The 13,703-nt window shown below is 47.2% G+C and overlaps 1 long non-coding RNA gene across 1 annotated transcript; it reads right to left on the minus strand.

Annotated features, from left to right (window-relative positions):
- Positions 1-964: 964 nt before the first annotated feature.
- LOC129548465 (uncharacterized) lies at positions 965-8,406 on the minus strand. The gene is made up of 3 exons (XR_008684341.2): positions 8,216-8,406; positions 5,146-5,205; positions 965-2,301 (listed from the first exon to the last, which is right to left on the minus strand). It is a non-coding gene; the product is annotated as an uncharacterized LOC129548465 (long non-coding RNA).
- Positions 8,407-13,703: the final 5,297 nt, after the last annotated feature.

A 13,703-nucleotide genomic window follows, 5' to 3' on the forward strand; every position in this document is an offset into this window, starting at 1 on the left:
CCCTCGTGAACCTCCCAGGCAGGTACTGCTATCACCTCCAGGTACAGATAAGGAGCCAAGGTCACCCATAGTTCACGGACGACCCGCCTTGAACCTGACCCTTGGCTCTGGGACCCAAGGGAAAGCAGGTTTCCCTAAGGTCCTGCACTCCAGGGCAGCTCAGCTGAGCTTCCCTGTTGCCCGGAGACTGGGGTTCCACCTGCACCTGGCACTGCCTTCAGCCCTTCTTCCTCCGCTGGATCCCTGGGCTTCTTCCTGCAGCCCCTTGTCCAGCCTCTCCCAGCTCCCAGTATGCATGTATGCCCGTATACTCAGGGACCCAAAGCCTATGCATATATACGCACATACACAATCGTACCTACACACACACATACATACAGTCTCTCCTACTGAAAGGCCAATTCCACACAACTTCTCTCAAAAGAAAGGAAGAAATGAACTGCTCCCCTCTTCTCGGCAAATAAAAATTCTTTTTATTTTTCAGTCACGTGGGCCTTGATAAGCCAGTCCCTTAGGGTTACATGGAGCATCTGAAAGGAGCCGATGTGGGTGGGCACACGGGGAGCCGAGGAGCCAGGATGGATGCCGACCCCCGCTCGCTGGGAGATGAAGAGCCTGGGCCTGTTAATGAGTCCAAGAGGGCGAAGCCCGGGTGCCAGATGTCACTCCTGAGCAGCGATCAGATCAGCACAGTGCCCCTGACCAAGGGCCAGCTGACAGGAGACCACTAACAGAACTGTGTTCCACGGTTCAGGGTAAGCGAGGAACAAGTTTGCAGGAAGCTCTCAGAATGCCTCCATGCCTTGTGGAGGAAGTGCCAGAAAAAGGCCAGGCTCTATCTTGTCTGGCCATGCAGCTATAGAAAGACACTCTTGGTGACCAGAAAGGAGCCTTGGGAGTTTGGGACTGACATGCACACAGTGCTTGGTTTAAAACAGATAACCAACAGGGACCTACTGTTTAAAAAAAAAAAAAAATTAAGTCTATAAAAATAAAGTTTAAAGAACAAAGAGAAAAAAAGAAATATTGAAAAGGAAGTTGGTGAGCACCCCAAGCCCTGACCCCACGTTGGGGAGACTACAGGCTGACCAGCCACCGCAGGTATTTCTGTCTGCTTCTAAACGTGCCTGGGATGGGCCGGAACATACATGGGTCGGTGTCACCTCTTCTGAGTAATTTCCCTGAGTCTGTCCTTCATGGACTGCCTCCTAAATTTGATTTTCCAAGTAGACTTTACTACAAGAGAGGACGATAATAACATAAGGATGACTACCTTATACTGAATTCTGACCAAACAGTTTATAGGTGTATCCCCCTTACACAGTCACAAGAGTCCCACGCCTTGGGGTTGTTTTGTCGACAAGGCCCTTCTGCCTGTCGTGAACCGCTCACCGGCAGGCAGTGATCTGACCGACCTATTGCTCTGCATGTTTCATCCCAGTGTCTCGTTTTCAGTTATGTGTTGCACTGAACCAGATCCAATGAGCAATCCTCTAGGGGGAGGACACACCTCCTTACCCCAAGTTGCAAGTGAGAGCTTTTCTTCTTTATTAACTCAGTAATAAAGATAGCTAACATTCATTGCTCCTAGTAGGTGCCAAGCACTCTGCCTCATGTGTCATATTCATCATCTAATGTGACTGTCTGAAAAAAACCTGTTATTATTTTCCCCATTACAAAGAGAGCCCCAGAGGTTCAGAGAAGCAGTGACAAAGAGACAAAACCAGGATCTGAGCCTGTACTCAAACCATGAGGCAAACAACCCCGGTCTAGGGGTTTGGGCTCTTTATCACTAACCTAATCTCCAAAATCAAACATATTAAAAATGAAACTCATACAATAAATAAATGGGGAGAAAGTGCCCATAATCCACTGTTGCACAGCCATATCCCCTTCCCCACGATGCCCCTCTCTCACAAATTTCCACCACTAACGGTTTGACACACAGCTTTCCGAATGTTTTTTGGTATACCTATGTACTGTGCTGTGCTTAGTTGCTTCAGTCATGTCCGACCCTTTGCAACCCCACAGGCTGTAGGCCACCAGGCTCCTCTGTCCATGGGCTTCTCCAGCCAAGAGTACTGGAGTGGGTTGACACTTCCTCCTCCAGATGATCTTCCAGACCCAGGGATCTAACCAGTGTCTCCTGCGTTGCAGGCAGATTCTTTACCACTGAGCCACAGGGGAAGCCCAGAATTCCCTGTAGTTGGTTTCCAAAAGTTCAACACATTAACACAGAGACTCACTTCTGGCACAAAGCATATGAGTCCGTATTCTTCTCTCCTCTCCTCATTTTTCTTTCTTAAAAAAATAAAAGACAATACCATGTGATTTCAGAATGCCAGCCCCTGTTTAGAAACCAACTTGCCACATCACTCAGCACGAAGCCCAACTTTCTGGGCTGGGGCTCAAGGCCTGGATCACATTCTCCCTCACCCACCAGCCCTCTCCCCAACGCTCCTCTGCATCAGGCTAACTCCCTCGTCTCATCTCACAGAAGCCTCACTACCCGTCCCGCTGCCTCTGCTCAGGCTGATTGCACAGTCTCTCCCTTCGACTGTGAGCCCCCTGGGGGCAAAAACCATGTCTCCTAGTCCATATTCCTGGATTCCAGTGAGAAAATGATAACTATGGAAAAGGGAAGAAAGCGAGAACAATCACAAGGAAGGACGCAGTGCCTGCCTCCAGGGACGAACTTCCCCTCCATCCACACTCTGCCCTCACCCATCCACCCTTTCCAGCTTTCAGATTCAGCTGTGCTGTCAACTCCTCCTCCTCCAGCAACTTTCCAGACTATTCTGCTCTATTCATTTATTTCTTAAGAATATGCACAAAAAACCCTCCAAACTAGACTCTTAAGTCTCTTGAGGGCAAGGACCATTTCTTGGGCTTCCTTCTTAGAAAGCTCAAAGTACACGCTGCAATCGAAAGTTATTGGATGAATCGGAGATACTGTCCACCAATAAATACATTCTCTTTTGGTGTCGTTGAGACAGAAACTCAGCTGTTGAGAATTTCTGTGCAATCAGAGGCTCAGGAGGAACCATTTGAACCATTCTCACGGTTTCTAGCCCTAAATTCTATCAACCTGGTTGTTACTTGATCAATGTCAGTTTTCTAATCTGCAAAATGGGATTAATAATAGAACTCTATTGTTCTAATATTAGCCATCAAGCTGCTGTGAGGACAGATGACATGTAACATATAAATAATTGTAACCTATAAATACATACAACACACAGAGACTTAACAGTGCCCTGATGGGATGTAGAAAATCTCCCATCATTAGCAGCAGCGGTTGTATTATTATAACACCTTCCGAAATGTGTCCAGGTTTCTCTCCCCAAGGCCCAGTGTAAAGAGAATGCAGTGATGAGAGCTACCCACTGGGCGGCAGTGCAGAGTTCAAAACAGGTTTTGGTGTCTAAGTATGGGCTTGGTAAGTAGAGGGAAGAAATGGAAATATTTAATATCACTTTTTTGGTCCATGACATCCAAAACTACTTTAACAGTCAAGAAGGGCTACTTCCCAGAGGCAGTAGCAAACCTTTGTTTGCAGTGAGACTTTTTAGTGAGCTATTCTTCCAAGGCTACCTGCAGATGGAAGAAGGGATGGGCATGGTTTGGGTAGGAAACCTCCCCCCAAAATAGAGAAACAAGGGCATTTCCAGTGTATAAAGCCAAAGAGATACATCTTTTGTTTCAGAAAAAGTGACAGGCAAAATCTTTTGAAAACCCACTTGGAGTTGAAATTTCCAATTTATGGAATTGGTGAGTCTTAAAAGTTTAAAAGGGACCATGAAACTAATGGTCAAGTCTAATGCATTATCTAAAAAGGAAATGGACTCTGAGAAAAAACTAGTCCCCCGCAGAAGGTCACCTGGTGGTAGCAGAGCCTAAAAAGTTTAGCTCTTCTGACCCCCAGGCCATGACTGTCCAGGCCACTGGTGTGTCTGAATTGCTCAGTTATGTCCAACTCTTTGTGACTCCTTGGACTGTAGCCCACCAGGCTCCTCTGTCCATGGGATTCTCCAGGCAAGAATACTGGAATGGGTTGCCATTCCCTTCTCCAAGGGATCTTCCCAACCTGAGGATAGAACCCGGGTCTCCTGTATTGCAGCCAGATTCTTTACCATCTGACCCACTACCCATGCCTGTATAAATAGGTGACTTTTGAGGGAATAAGAGCAAAGTGACTCAGACATAGTGCCCTGGACTCATCAGAACTAGGAGAGACTTACGCATTACACAGTTAGGTATTTATCTAACTGTCTCAAAGGCAATATGTGTCAGCCTTTCCCAGGATGGTGGGGAGAATATAGCCCAACCATTGGAATCTTCATTTAGATAGAGATTGGGCAACAAGGAAATTTACCCAGTGTGCTTTTAAGAAGCTTTTCTTGCCCAGAACAGTACATAAACCTTCTTGTCCGGAAGATCCTCATTTTTCTCAGCCTGACTCCAATCTATTTGCCAATCCAAAACAGAGTGTGTTACACATTAAAGCCACAGGAGTCTTTATGGGTAACATATGGAGCCATAATATCTTGCAACCCAGTAGTATTGTCCCTAGAGTTAATATAACTCTGTTAACATATGTTTCTGCTATTCCCATCCTGAGAGATGTGTATTGAAATATGTTATGCACAATGTATGGTTAATTGAAAGATACAGGGGGTATATTAAAAAATAAATCTGTTTATATGACCTATGCTGGAATACATCTGAAATACCATACGGTTGCTTTCAACTGCATGTAGAAGAAAAGATAGTGACAATCTCACTGTCTTTTCCTCTAATTGCTCTGTCCTTTTCCTTTCAACCTCCCATGTCTCCTTGTACGTTTTGTTGGTGCCAAGCTAACCACAGAATTTAAGATTAGAGGGAGTGGGTTGTGATTCCAGGAACTAAGGCAGTTAGTAAGAAGGTGTGGTAGGCAGTAAGGAGTGACAGGAGGAAAGAAAGCTACCAGCCATCCCATCCCTCTGAGTTCTGGCAGGCCTATATTTCAGAAACTTAATCCAGAGAGGCGATCAAGCATATCCGCTTTCACAGACACAGAGTACAGACTTGCGGTTACCAACAGGGAAGGGGGAGGGAGAGGGCTGGACTGGGAGTCTGAGGCTGGTAGATGCAAACTGTTACCTTAAGAATGGATGAACAACGAGGTCTTACCGTAGAGCACAGGGAAATACATTCAATATCCTGTGATAAACCAGAATGGAAAAAAATATGAAAAAGAATGTATACGAATATAAGAATGTTTATCAGTGTATAACTGAGTCTCTTTGCTGTACAGCGGAGTTTTGATATAACATTGTAAATCAACTATACTTCGGTTTTTAAAAAGATAAAAAAATAAAGAAGAATATCCACTTTCTTCTCCCTTTGTTCCCTGGTCATATCCATGTGTCAAAGAATGACCTAATCATACACTTCTTTGTAAAGCATGGATGTCACTGATGGGGAAAAACCTTCGACTACACTTTCCTCTGGCACTTCTTTCATTGCAAAGTTCTGTACAGAGTTACCAAGACTGGCTCTATAAACCCTTAACTCTATACCTTTCTAGAATTTGTCATCTCATTACCACTGCCCTGGTCTAGTGTTTCATGGCCTTGAATCTAGATTATTGCAGGAACCTCTTCCTGCCAACAGTTTTGCTGGCAATCTAGGCTTGCTCAAGCTCACCACACTTGTGAGCTGATTAAAATTGAACCTGAGTTAAATATCTGATTTTAAATCCTTCCATGGCTGCCTATTACTTACCAAACAAAACACAAAGTCCTTAACATACATGGAAGGTCCTTCAAGATAAGATCCCCCCCCACCCAATCTTCCAGCCTCATCTCCCACCCAAAACTGAAAGTGAAAGTCAGTCAGTCGTGTCGACTCCTTGCAACCCCATGGACTGTATCCCACCAGGCTCCTCTGTCCGTAGGATTTCCGAGGCAAGGGAACTGGAGTGGCGGTGCCATTTCCTTCTCCAGGGGATCTTCCTGACCCAGCACACTTGTAATTCAGCCGCAGCAAGTATTTCATTTCTCATTTTCTTGTGCCATTGTCCACACTGGCCCCACAGTGCAGAATGCCTTCCCTCCTTGTCTACTGACAAATTCTAGGCATTCTTCAAGACCCCGCTTCCGCAACATTTCCTCTGTGAGGTCATCCCACATCCTCTGAAGGTTATCACCACAGCTGCTAATTCTACCATCCCATAGACATAACACATGCCTGGAGCCCAGCACTTCCCCCACCACATCACAGCCATCTGCCTGTCCCCCAAGTAGAAGGTAAGCCTCCTGAGAATCTGGACAAGAGGTTTCAGTTATAACTCATTTAGTAACTATGGAGTTTGGAGACCACACTCTGCAACTTAGTAGCTGGGAGAACACATGCTGTAAAACAGGCCCTTTACGTCTCTGGCCCCCGGCTTCTTGACACCCAAGAGGAGACAATAATTTAATACCATCCATAATGTTGGGATGCGTATGCCCATAGAGTTGGACCATAAGGAAGGTTGAGTGCCAAAGAATTGATGCTTTCAAACTGTGGTGCTATAGAAGACTCTTAAGAGTACTTTGGACAGCAAGGAGATCAAACCAATCTCACTGTCTGCCTACTCTCTCGGTCCTCAGAGTACAACCAAAGAGACAGACAAACCATTAGTGCAATGTCAGAAGGACATGGAGGCTGCTCACGAAATGGGCTGGAAGTCATTCCTGGAGGAAGGACTGAAGGGGATGAATCTGAAACCAGAGAGAACAGGAGTGGGCTACTGACATTCCCCACGTGACACCAGGCTGCACCGAGGCAGCAGCCGTGGACAGAAACAGAGGGGACAGCTTTAAAGACATTTGGGCGGTGGAAGGAAGTCGTGTGACTAGTGAATGATGAGGTGTGGGGGCCCTGCCAGGGAAAGTCTGGCCTGCTCGGGCCTGGGGGAAGTTTAGAATGCAGACGCAGGAGCCATCCCCATGCTGGTTTTAACTGAAGTAACAGGAGAGCACGTGATGGGGCACCGGGGGAGGGAGGCATGAGAAATGAGCTGCGCATAGAGCTGCATGGAGCAGCATGGAAGGGCTGGTGGAGGAAGGGGCGCTCATGAGGGCAACAGAACGGTAACAGCCGGGCAGAGCCGAGGAGCTCAGCACAGAAGCAGCAAGGAAGCAGTGAAAGGAACATTGTGGATATTCTTAGTGCCTGATACCTGACAGATGGGTAGATTTATTTGTAGAATAAAGTAGTGAATCATTGATTTTAAATGACCCACTTAAAGCTGGAAGTTCTTTCACAGAAGTAGGAGCACACCTGTTATTTTACCCTGATAGAGTCTTCTGGGTGTTGACAATCAAGGAGAGAGGGACCTTGGACTTCAGAGGAAGAGCAGAGAACGCAAGGAGTGATGGCGGGCTGAAGTCCACTCAAGGATGAAAGAGAGCGTGCATGTCCTCAAGGTATTTACAACAGAGTTGGGGAGAATAGGTAACCCCACAGTTTCACCAATAGTGGAACACCCAGTGCTATGAACCTGCAGATGTGAATCAATGTGAGAGCCACACAGGAATTACAGGGGGAGAGGGACAAGTCAAGGGAACCATGAGGAAACAACCAGAGAAACGAATTTAAGGCAAGAAGCTTGACTGAATCCTGTAAATTACAGTCTTGGGACAATTGGGGAATTATGAATATGGACTGGATATCAGATGCTGTCACAGAACTGTCCATTTTCTTAGGTATGAGCATGGTACCATGTTTATGTAGAAGACTCTCTTTATTCTTAGGAAATGCAGTCGAAGTACTTAGCAGTGAAGTGCCAGGGTGCGACTCCCAAATGTGTTGACAAAAATGGTCTCTCTGTGAAAGAGACGAAGAAAATACAGTGAAATAGTAATTACACTTTCTAAGTGGTTTGGCTTCCCTGGTGGCTCAGTGGTAAAGAATCCACCTGCCAATGTAGGAGATGCGAGTTCGATCCCTGGGGCAGGAAGATTCCCTGGAGAAGGAAATGGTGACCCACTCCAGTATTTTTGCCTGGGAAATCCCGTGGACAGAGGAACCTGGCAGGTTGCAGTCCTTGGGGTCGCAAACAGTTGGACACAACTTAGTAACTAAACAGCAACAAGAAAAAGCAGAGGGTTACTCTATTCTTTCCAATTTTGTATGTCTGATATATTTCCGAATTAAAAATTGGGGAAAAGATTAAGAAACTTACTCTTCAGAACCTTGGAGATTCATCTTGCAAAAACAGTTCTGCTCTATACAGGGGTCAGGAACCACACCGACTCCGGAACGGTTAGAGAAAAGAGAGTGGGCAGAGTCCCAGCAAAGTGCAGAAAATGGAGATAGCGTATTTCCCATTTTTTAAAAAAGGTCAGAGGCACAGCTATGAAAGGAGTAACCTTAACCCACTTCTCTTTCAACACAGATTGGGAAATAACAGCTATGAAAATTCTTTGAGAATTCTTGAGGCTTTGTAACTTACGCCCAGTTTGCGGTAATAATTAACTGGCATTTGTGGAGTGTTTGCACATCCCCAGCACTGCACACATTAGCCCACTGAGTCACACAGAAGCTGCAGGAGGTGAATGCTATTATTTCCTTTTTCAGAATTAAAGCCGTGGAAGCTGTGTCCCCCATAAAAAGTCTGGCTCCCTGGCCACCTAGACTTTCCTAACTCAGGCCTTCACTACCTTTCTCAGCTCACCTTTTAGGGGGTGTGGAAACTAAACCCAGCAGTTACCTCCTGGGGTGCTGCACCAGCCCTTGGGGCTTCCTTACCCCAGTCCACTCTTTTGTAATCTGTTCTCTATTTAACTCTCTGCTCAAACCATCTGAAGTTGAGTGTGCCCATTTCCTGCCAGAGTCCTAGGAGCAAGAGGGTGAGAATAAGAGAAAGAAACTGGAGACAGGTGAACCCTACCCAGCGGGTAAGCGGGTCAGAAAACAACCCTGGTTGGTGGATAAGGCAGCCCCTTAAAGAAAGTAAAACAGATTGGGAGAACACTAGGCGTGGTAGAATCACTCTGGAGAACAATTTGGAAATAGCTCCTCATGAAGTTGAATGTGCAAATTCTGTATGCCTAGAAATTCCACCTGTAACATCTCTCATGCTCTGGAGAACATGTACAGGAATCTTCCCAGCAGAACTGCTTGTATCAGGAAAATTCTGGAAACAATCTAAATGTCCATCATTCCTATCTAAGTAATGAAATAATACGCCACACTGAAAAGTGAGCGAATTCGAATTGCGTGTACCCACGTGAATGACTCCTACCGACAGAACATTCAGCAAGGAATGCGAGAGGTCAAAGAACACCGTTTCCTGCCGGCAAATGCAGGTGCTACCCTGCACGTGTGGTTGAAAAGCAGGCCAAGCAAACTAGGCATCATTCAGGAATACAGACATATGTAGTGAGAGATGAAGAAATGGCTGGGGATGCTAAACACCAAGTTCAAGGTCATGGTTACCCCTCCCCAACCCTGAGCAGAGGAGGAGGGGCACGAAGGACGAGGCATCCATAGCGGGTCTCAACTCTGCTGGTGATGTGCTATTTCTTACACTGGGTGATTAGCATCTAGGCTTTATTTTATTAATCCTTGTTCCTTATGTGTGACAGATATTTAATAAATATTTTAAGGAAACAACAAAACAACTTATGGAGGAAAAGGAAGAGTCAAGGGGGTTGCTGGACTCCCTTGACACACGAGGATGGTTTGCTCACATCTCCTCATTCTTTTCTGCTTCTTTTACTCGAAGTAGCACAAACCGTCTAAGGTTTCTGGGGCGTCTCTGAACTCGAGGTTCATTTGGCTGCAGAGTGGTTCCAAGAGCCAAATGCCAGCCCTAAAAACCTCAGAAGAAGCTTCCCTGGGAAACATACCAAGAGAGCACTCAAGTGCATCAGCTTCCTGTCAGGAGAGGTTATAGGAGGATTTCTTTTCATTGTACTTCAATGTGCGTTGCTTCACAGATACTGCGTTTTTTGCAGGGTGATGGTTTGCAGCGACCCTGTGTTGAGCAAATCTATGGGCTCCACTTTTCCAATGGCATTTGCTCATTCATGTCTCTGTGTCCCATTTCAGGAACTCCCTCGGTGCTCCAGACTGTTATACTATGATGACGATATTTGCCGCAGTCATCTGTGATCAGTGATCTTTGATGTTAGTACTACAAAGAGATTACGAGTCACTGGAGGCTCAAATAATGGTCAGCATTTTTTAGCAATAAAGTATTTTTGAATCAAGGTATGCATATTTTTTAGACATATTACTATTGCACCTTTAATAGACTACAGAATCGTGTAAATATAAGTTTTATAGGCACTGGGACCGAAGAACTCACGCAACTCGACTTATTACAATATTCACTTTATTGCAGCGATCTGGAACAGAGTCTGCAGGATCCTCCAGGCCTGCTGTATAGGGCTCAGGGCATGTCTGGGTTGTGTTAAGAAGTCCTTTAGAAGCCACATAACACTGCCTCAAGAAATGCTCTCAGTCATTCCAAGAAATCTTTCAGGGCAGAAAAAAGGAACATTGGTCACTGAAGAAAGGACACTGTTTTCCCTGCCATAGCAAGAGGCTGACGAGGCCTCCTAGAGCCCAGCAGAGCAGGGAGGAGTCTAGTTCTGGAAGGGAGCAAACTTGGGCTTGAATCTTGGCTCCACCACTTGCCAGGGTGACCGCACAATTCACTTCACATTCGGAAAGCTCAGTTTCAGCATCTGGAAGGCTGGATCGATCCACCTGCAGAGGGTGGCTGTGAAGGTCAAGTGGGATCATGTTTATAGGTTAATCAGCGCCTGCACAGAGCAGGGTCTTCATAGACCCGGAGGGGACCAACTCCCTCACCCTCTTGGTCTGACACTTGTTCCCAGGGAAGCCTCTGCCTGGGAAGAGTCACTCTCTTATGGCCACCTGGCCCCAGACCCTGTGCTCCGTGTGTGTGTGTGTATAGGCTGGTGGGGCCATATCCCCTTGCTCTGCAGACCCTGTCGAGGGTCTGTGACAGGGTCATGGCAGAAGAAAGGAGCATTGGTCATTGAAGAAAGGTCATTGACTCCCTGAATACACTTCCTCAGGCCTCCCAAAGGCTCTTTCCTCAACATACCCCAACACTACCACATCTGTTGGGGGAACCTCTGACTGAAACCTGGCCTGGCACCACAGTAACGATTTGTATGAGTTTCTTTTTCCCCAGGAGATCCTAGTAAAGAACTCAGAACTAATAAGCCACCACCAACTGGACGAATTTGGTAAAGGTCATAAGGAAAGAGGAGACTCCAGTCCATGTGTCCTCCCAGAGTCCTCCTCGCTGGAATCTGTCTTGGCTGACCAATACACACACCACTGAGTCAGTGTGATTGGCCAGAGACAAGCGGGAAACTAATCCCATCACCATAAAACCCAAGACTGCGAGCCTGGTGGCAGAGCAGTCCTCCTGGGTTCCCTCACCCTGCTGCTCTGCACCCGGGCGCCCCTTCCCAATAAAGTCTCTTGCCTTATCAGCACTTTTTTCTCCTCAGACAATTCATTTCCAAATGTTGGACAAGAGCCCCCTTGTTAGGAAGCGTGTCCCTTTCTGCAACACCAGAAGTCTCTGCCGGATGAGCCATGGTGAAAGGGACAGGTCCTCTTTCCGAGTCTAGAAGTCCAGTCCATGGGGTCAGAAGTCCCAGACAGCAGGGGCCTAAACTCCTGCATATGCCAGCTAGGACTGTGGCCTGTGGAGCAGGGGAGGGCTTGCACGAAGGGGACTGTGTGCAACAATTGTCAGCTACACATGGGCATTTGCCATCTACCTCTGCAAGGATTAGATCACGTGCTGCTGCAGCTGCTGACCTTCAGCACCCGCCGAAGGAGTTCAGGGTGGAAAGCAAAAATGAGACGCTCTGTGCTTGGGAGAAACTGGCAGAACAGGTCTTCAGATAGTTAGATATTTTCAAGAGCCGATTTTATGAGCCCAATTCTTGTATCTCCTCAAATCAAGAAAAGCACTAAAACTCTTCGTGGTGCCTACTATTTCTCATGACTAGCAGAAAGCTTCATGAGACCAGCAGAAACCTCCTGGAAAAAAATATGTGCTTGATTGCACGTACTCCCCCTTCACCAGAATCGCATATACACTGTCCTTCCCCAGGACCTCTTGAGAGCAGTTTCTCAGAGCTTTCTGAGGTGCTGTCTCATGGGCTGCCATCCTCATGCTGCCCCCAATAAAACTTGACTCACAACTCACAGGCTGTGCTTTTCTTTTTTAAGTCAGCACAATTCAGGGATGCAGCAGAGACCTCATCAACCTCCAAGCCTCCGCCTTCACAGCACCTGCACCATTGTCCCAAACCCCGTTGTCCACGGGCAGACTCCCTACCTCTCGCTCTGTCCTGGCCTTTCTGCCAAGATCACTCTCCCTTGGAAGGAACTAGCTCTGCCTCTTCCTCGGAATGCCTCTGGAAGCCAGGAACTGTTACCTCCCTCGGTAACTTTCTGGCCCGTGTTTGGAATGTGATTTACGTTACTGACCGCAAGTGCAAGAGAAGAAGGCAAGGCCAGGCCCTCCCAGCTGAGCACAGGGCTGGGTGGTTCCAGGTCCCCGCAACAATGCAGGCAGGGAGGGCCCCCTTCCAGGGAGCAGTGAGAGGTCTCTGCCTCTAGGGTCCCACAGTGTGGCAGTGGCGGGGGGTCTCTTCCCACGATGGTAGTGTGGATACCACTGCAATGCCCTCCCAGCCTGATGGACTGGCAGATGAGGGTCTGTCTGGGGAGCTTGACGGAGATGCTGGGTTTACTGGGACTTGCTGCTGGGACTGCAGGCTTCAGGCCTGACTCAGCCGGCAGGGCTGGGCGCAGGCCAAGGGCCATGGAAAGACTTGGGGTCACACACGCGGCCACGGGCTGCGCTAGCTCAACCTCTGGGGTAGCCAGGGCTCACTGGGCAAGGGAGCGCGGCCCAGGGAGTTGAGACCTTTATGCAATTTTAGAGGCTTTTTCTCCACTTTGGCAAGAAGACGTTCCTCTCCCGAGGAGGAATTACAAAGCAAATTGTTCCTGACTCTCTTCAAAGGCCAGGGAGGTTAGGACACTCCTTCCTTCTCCAGGAAGCCTAAAAACACAGGCAGGGTTGTCTGTTCTCCATGCTTCAGTGTAAGTTGCTGCCTCTGGTACCTTGACAGAGGCACCTCTGGGTCCCCAGTCTGGCTGCTGGTGCGACGCAGACTTTTCCTCTCCCTCTTTTCTAAGACTTTTTCCCCACTGTGGACCATTTTTAATGACTTTACTGAGTTTGTTAAAATATTGCTTCTATTGTCTTTTATGTTTTTGGTTTTTTGGCCTCAAGGCACCTGGGATCTTAGTTCCCTAACCAAGGATCAAACCCGCAGCCCCCGCATTGGAAGTCAAAGTCTTAACCACGGAACCACTGGGGAAGTCCCTCCCCTTCCTCTTTTATTTGCTGCAACACGATAAGAAATACATGTGCTGGTCCTTGTCACCTGGTTCCTGACACAGAATTCCTAAAACACTTGTGATTTCCTGGGTGACAGAGACGCTAGAGGCATCCTTCTGTTCTATCATTTGGTCTTTGATGCTGGTTTCTGGTACAGAGTTCCTAAATCCTTGGAGTTTCCCACGTGAGGAAACCTCCATAAAGATCCCTCAGCTATGCAAATGGGAACACACTATATGGTTGGGAAACTATTCTGGAT

Source organism: Moschus berezovskii, chromosome 25, assembly GCF_049115385.1.
Source record: "Moschus berezovskii isolate FMDL1 chromosome 25, NW_MosBer_1.0, whole genome shotgun sequence".
Lineage (NCBI taxonomy): Eukaryota > Metazoa > Chordata > Mammalia > Artiodactyla > Moschidae > Moschus > Moschus berezovskii.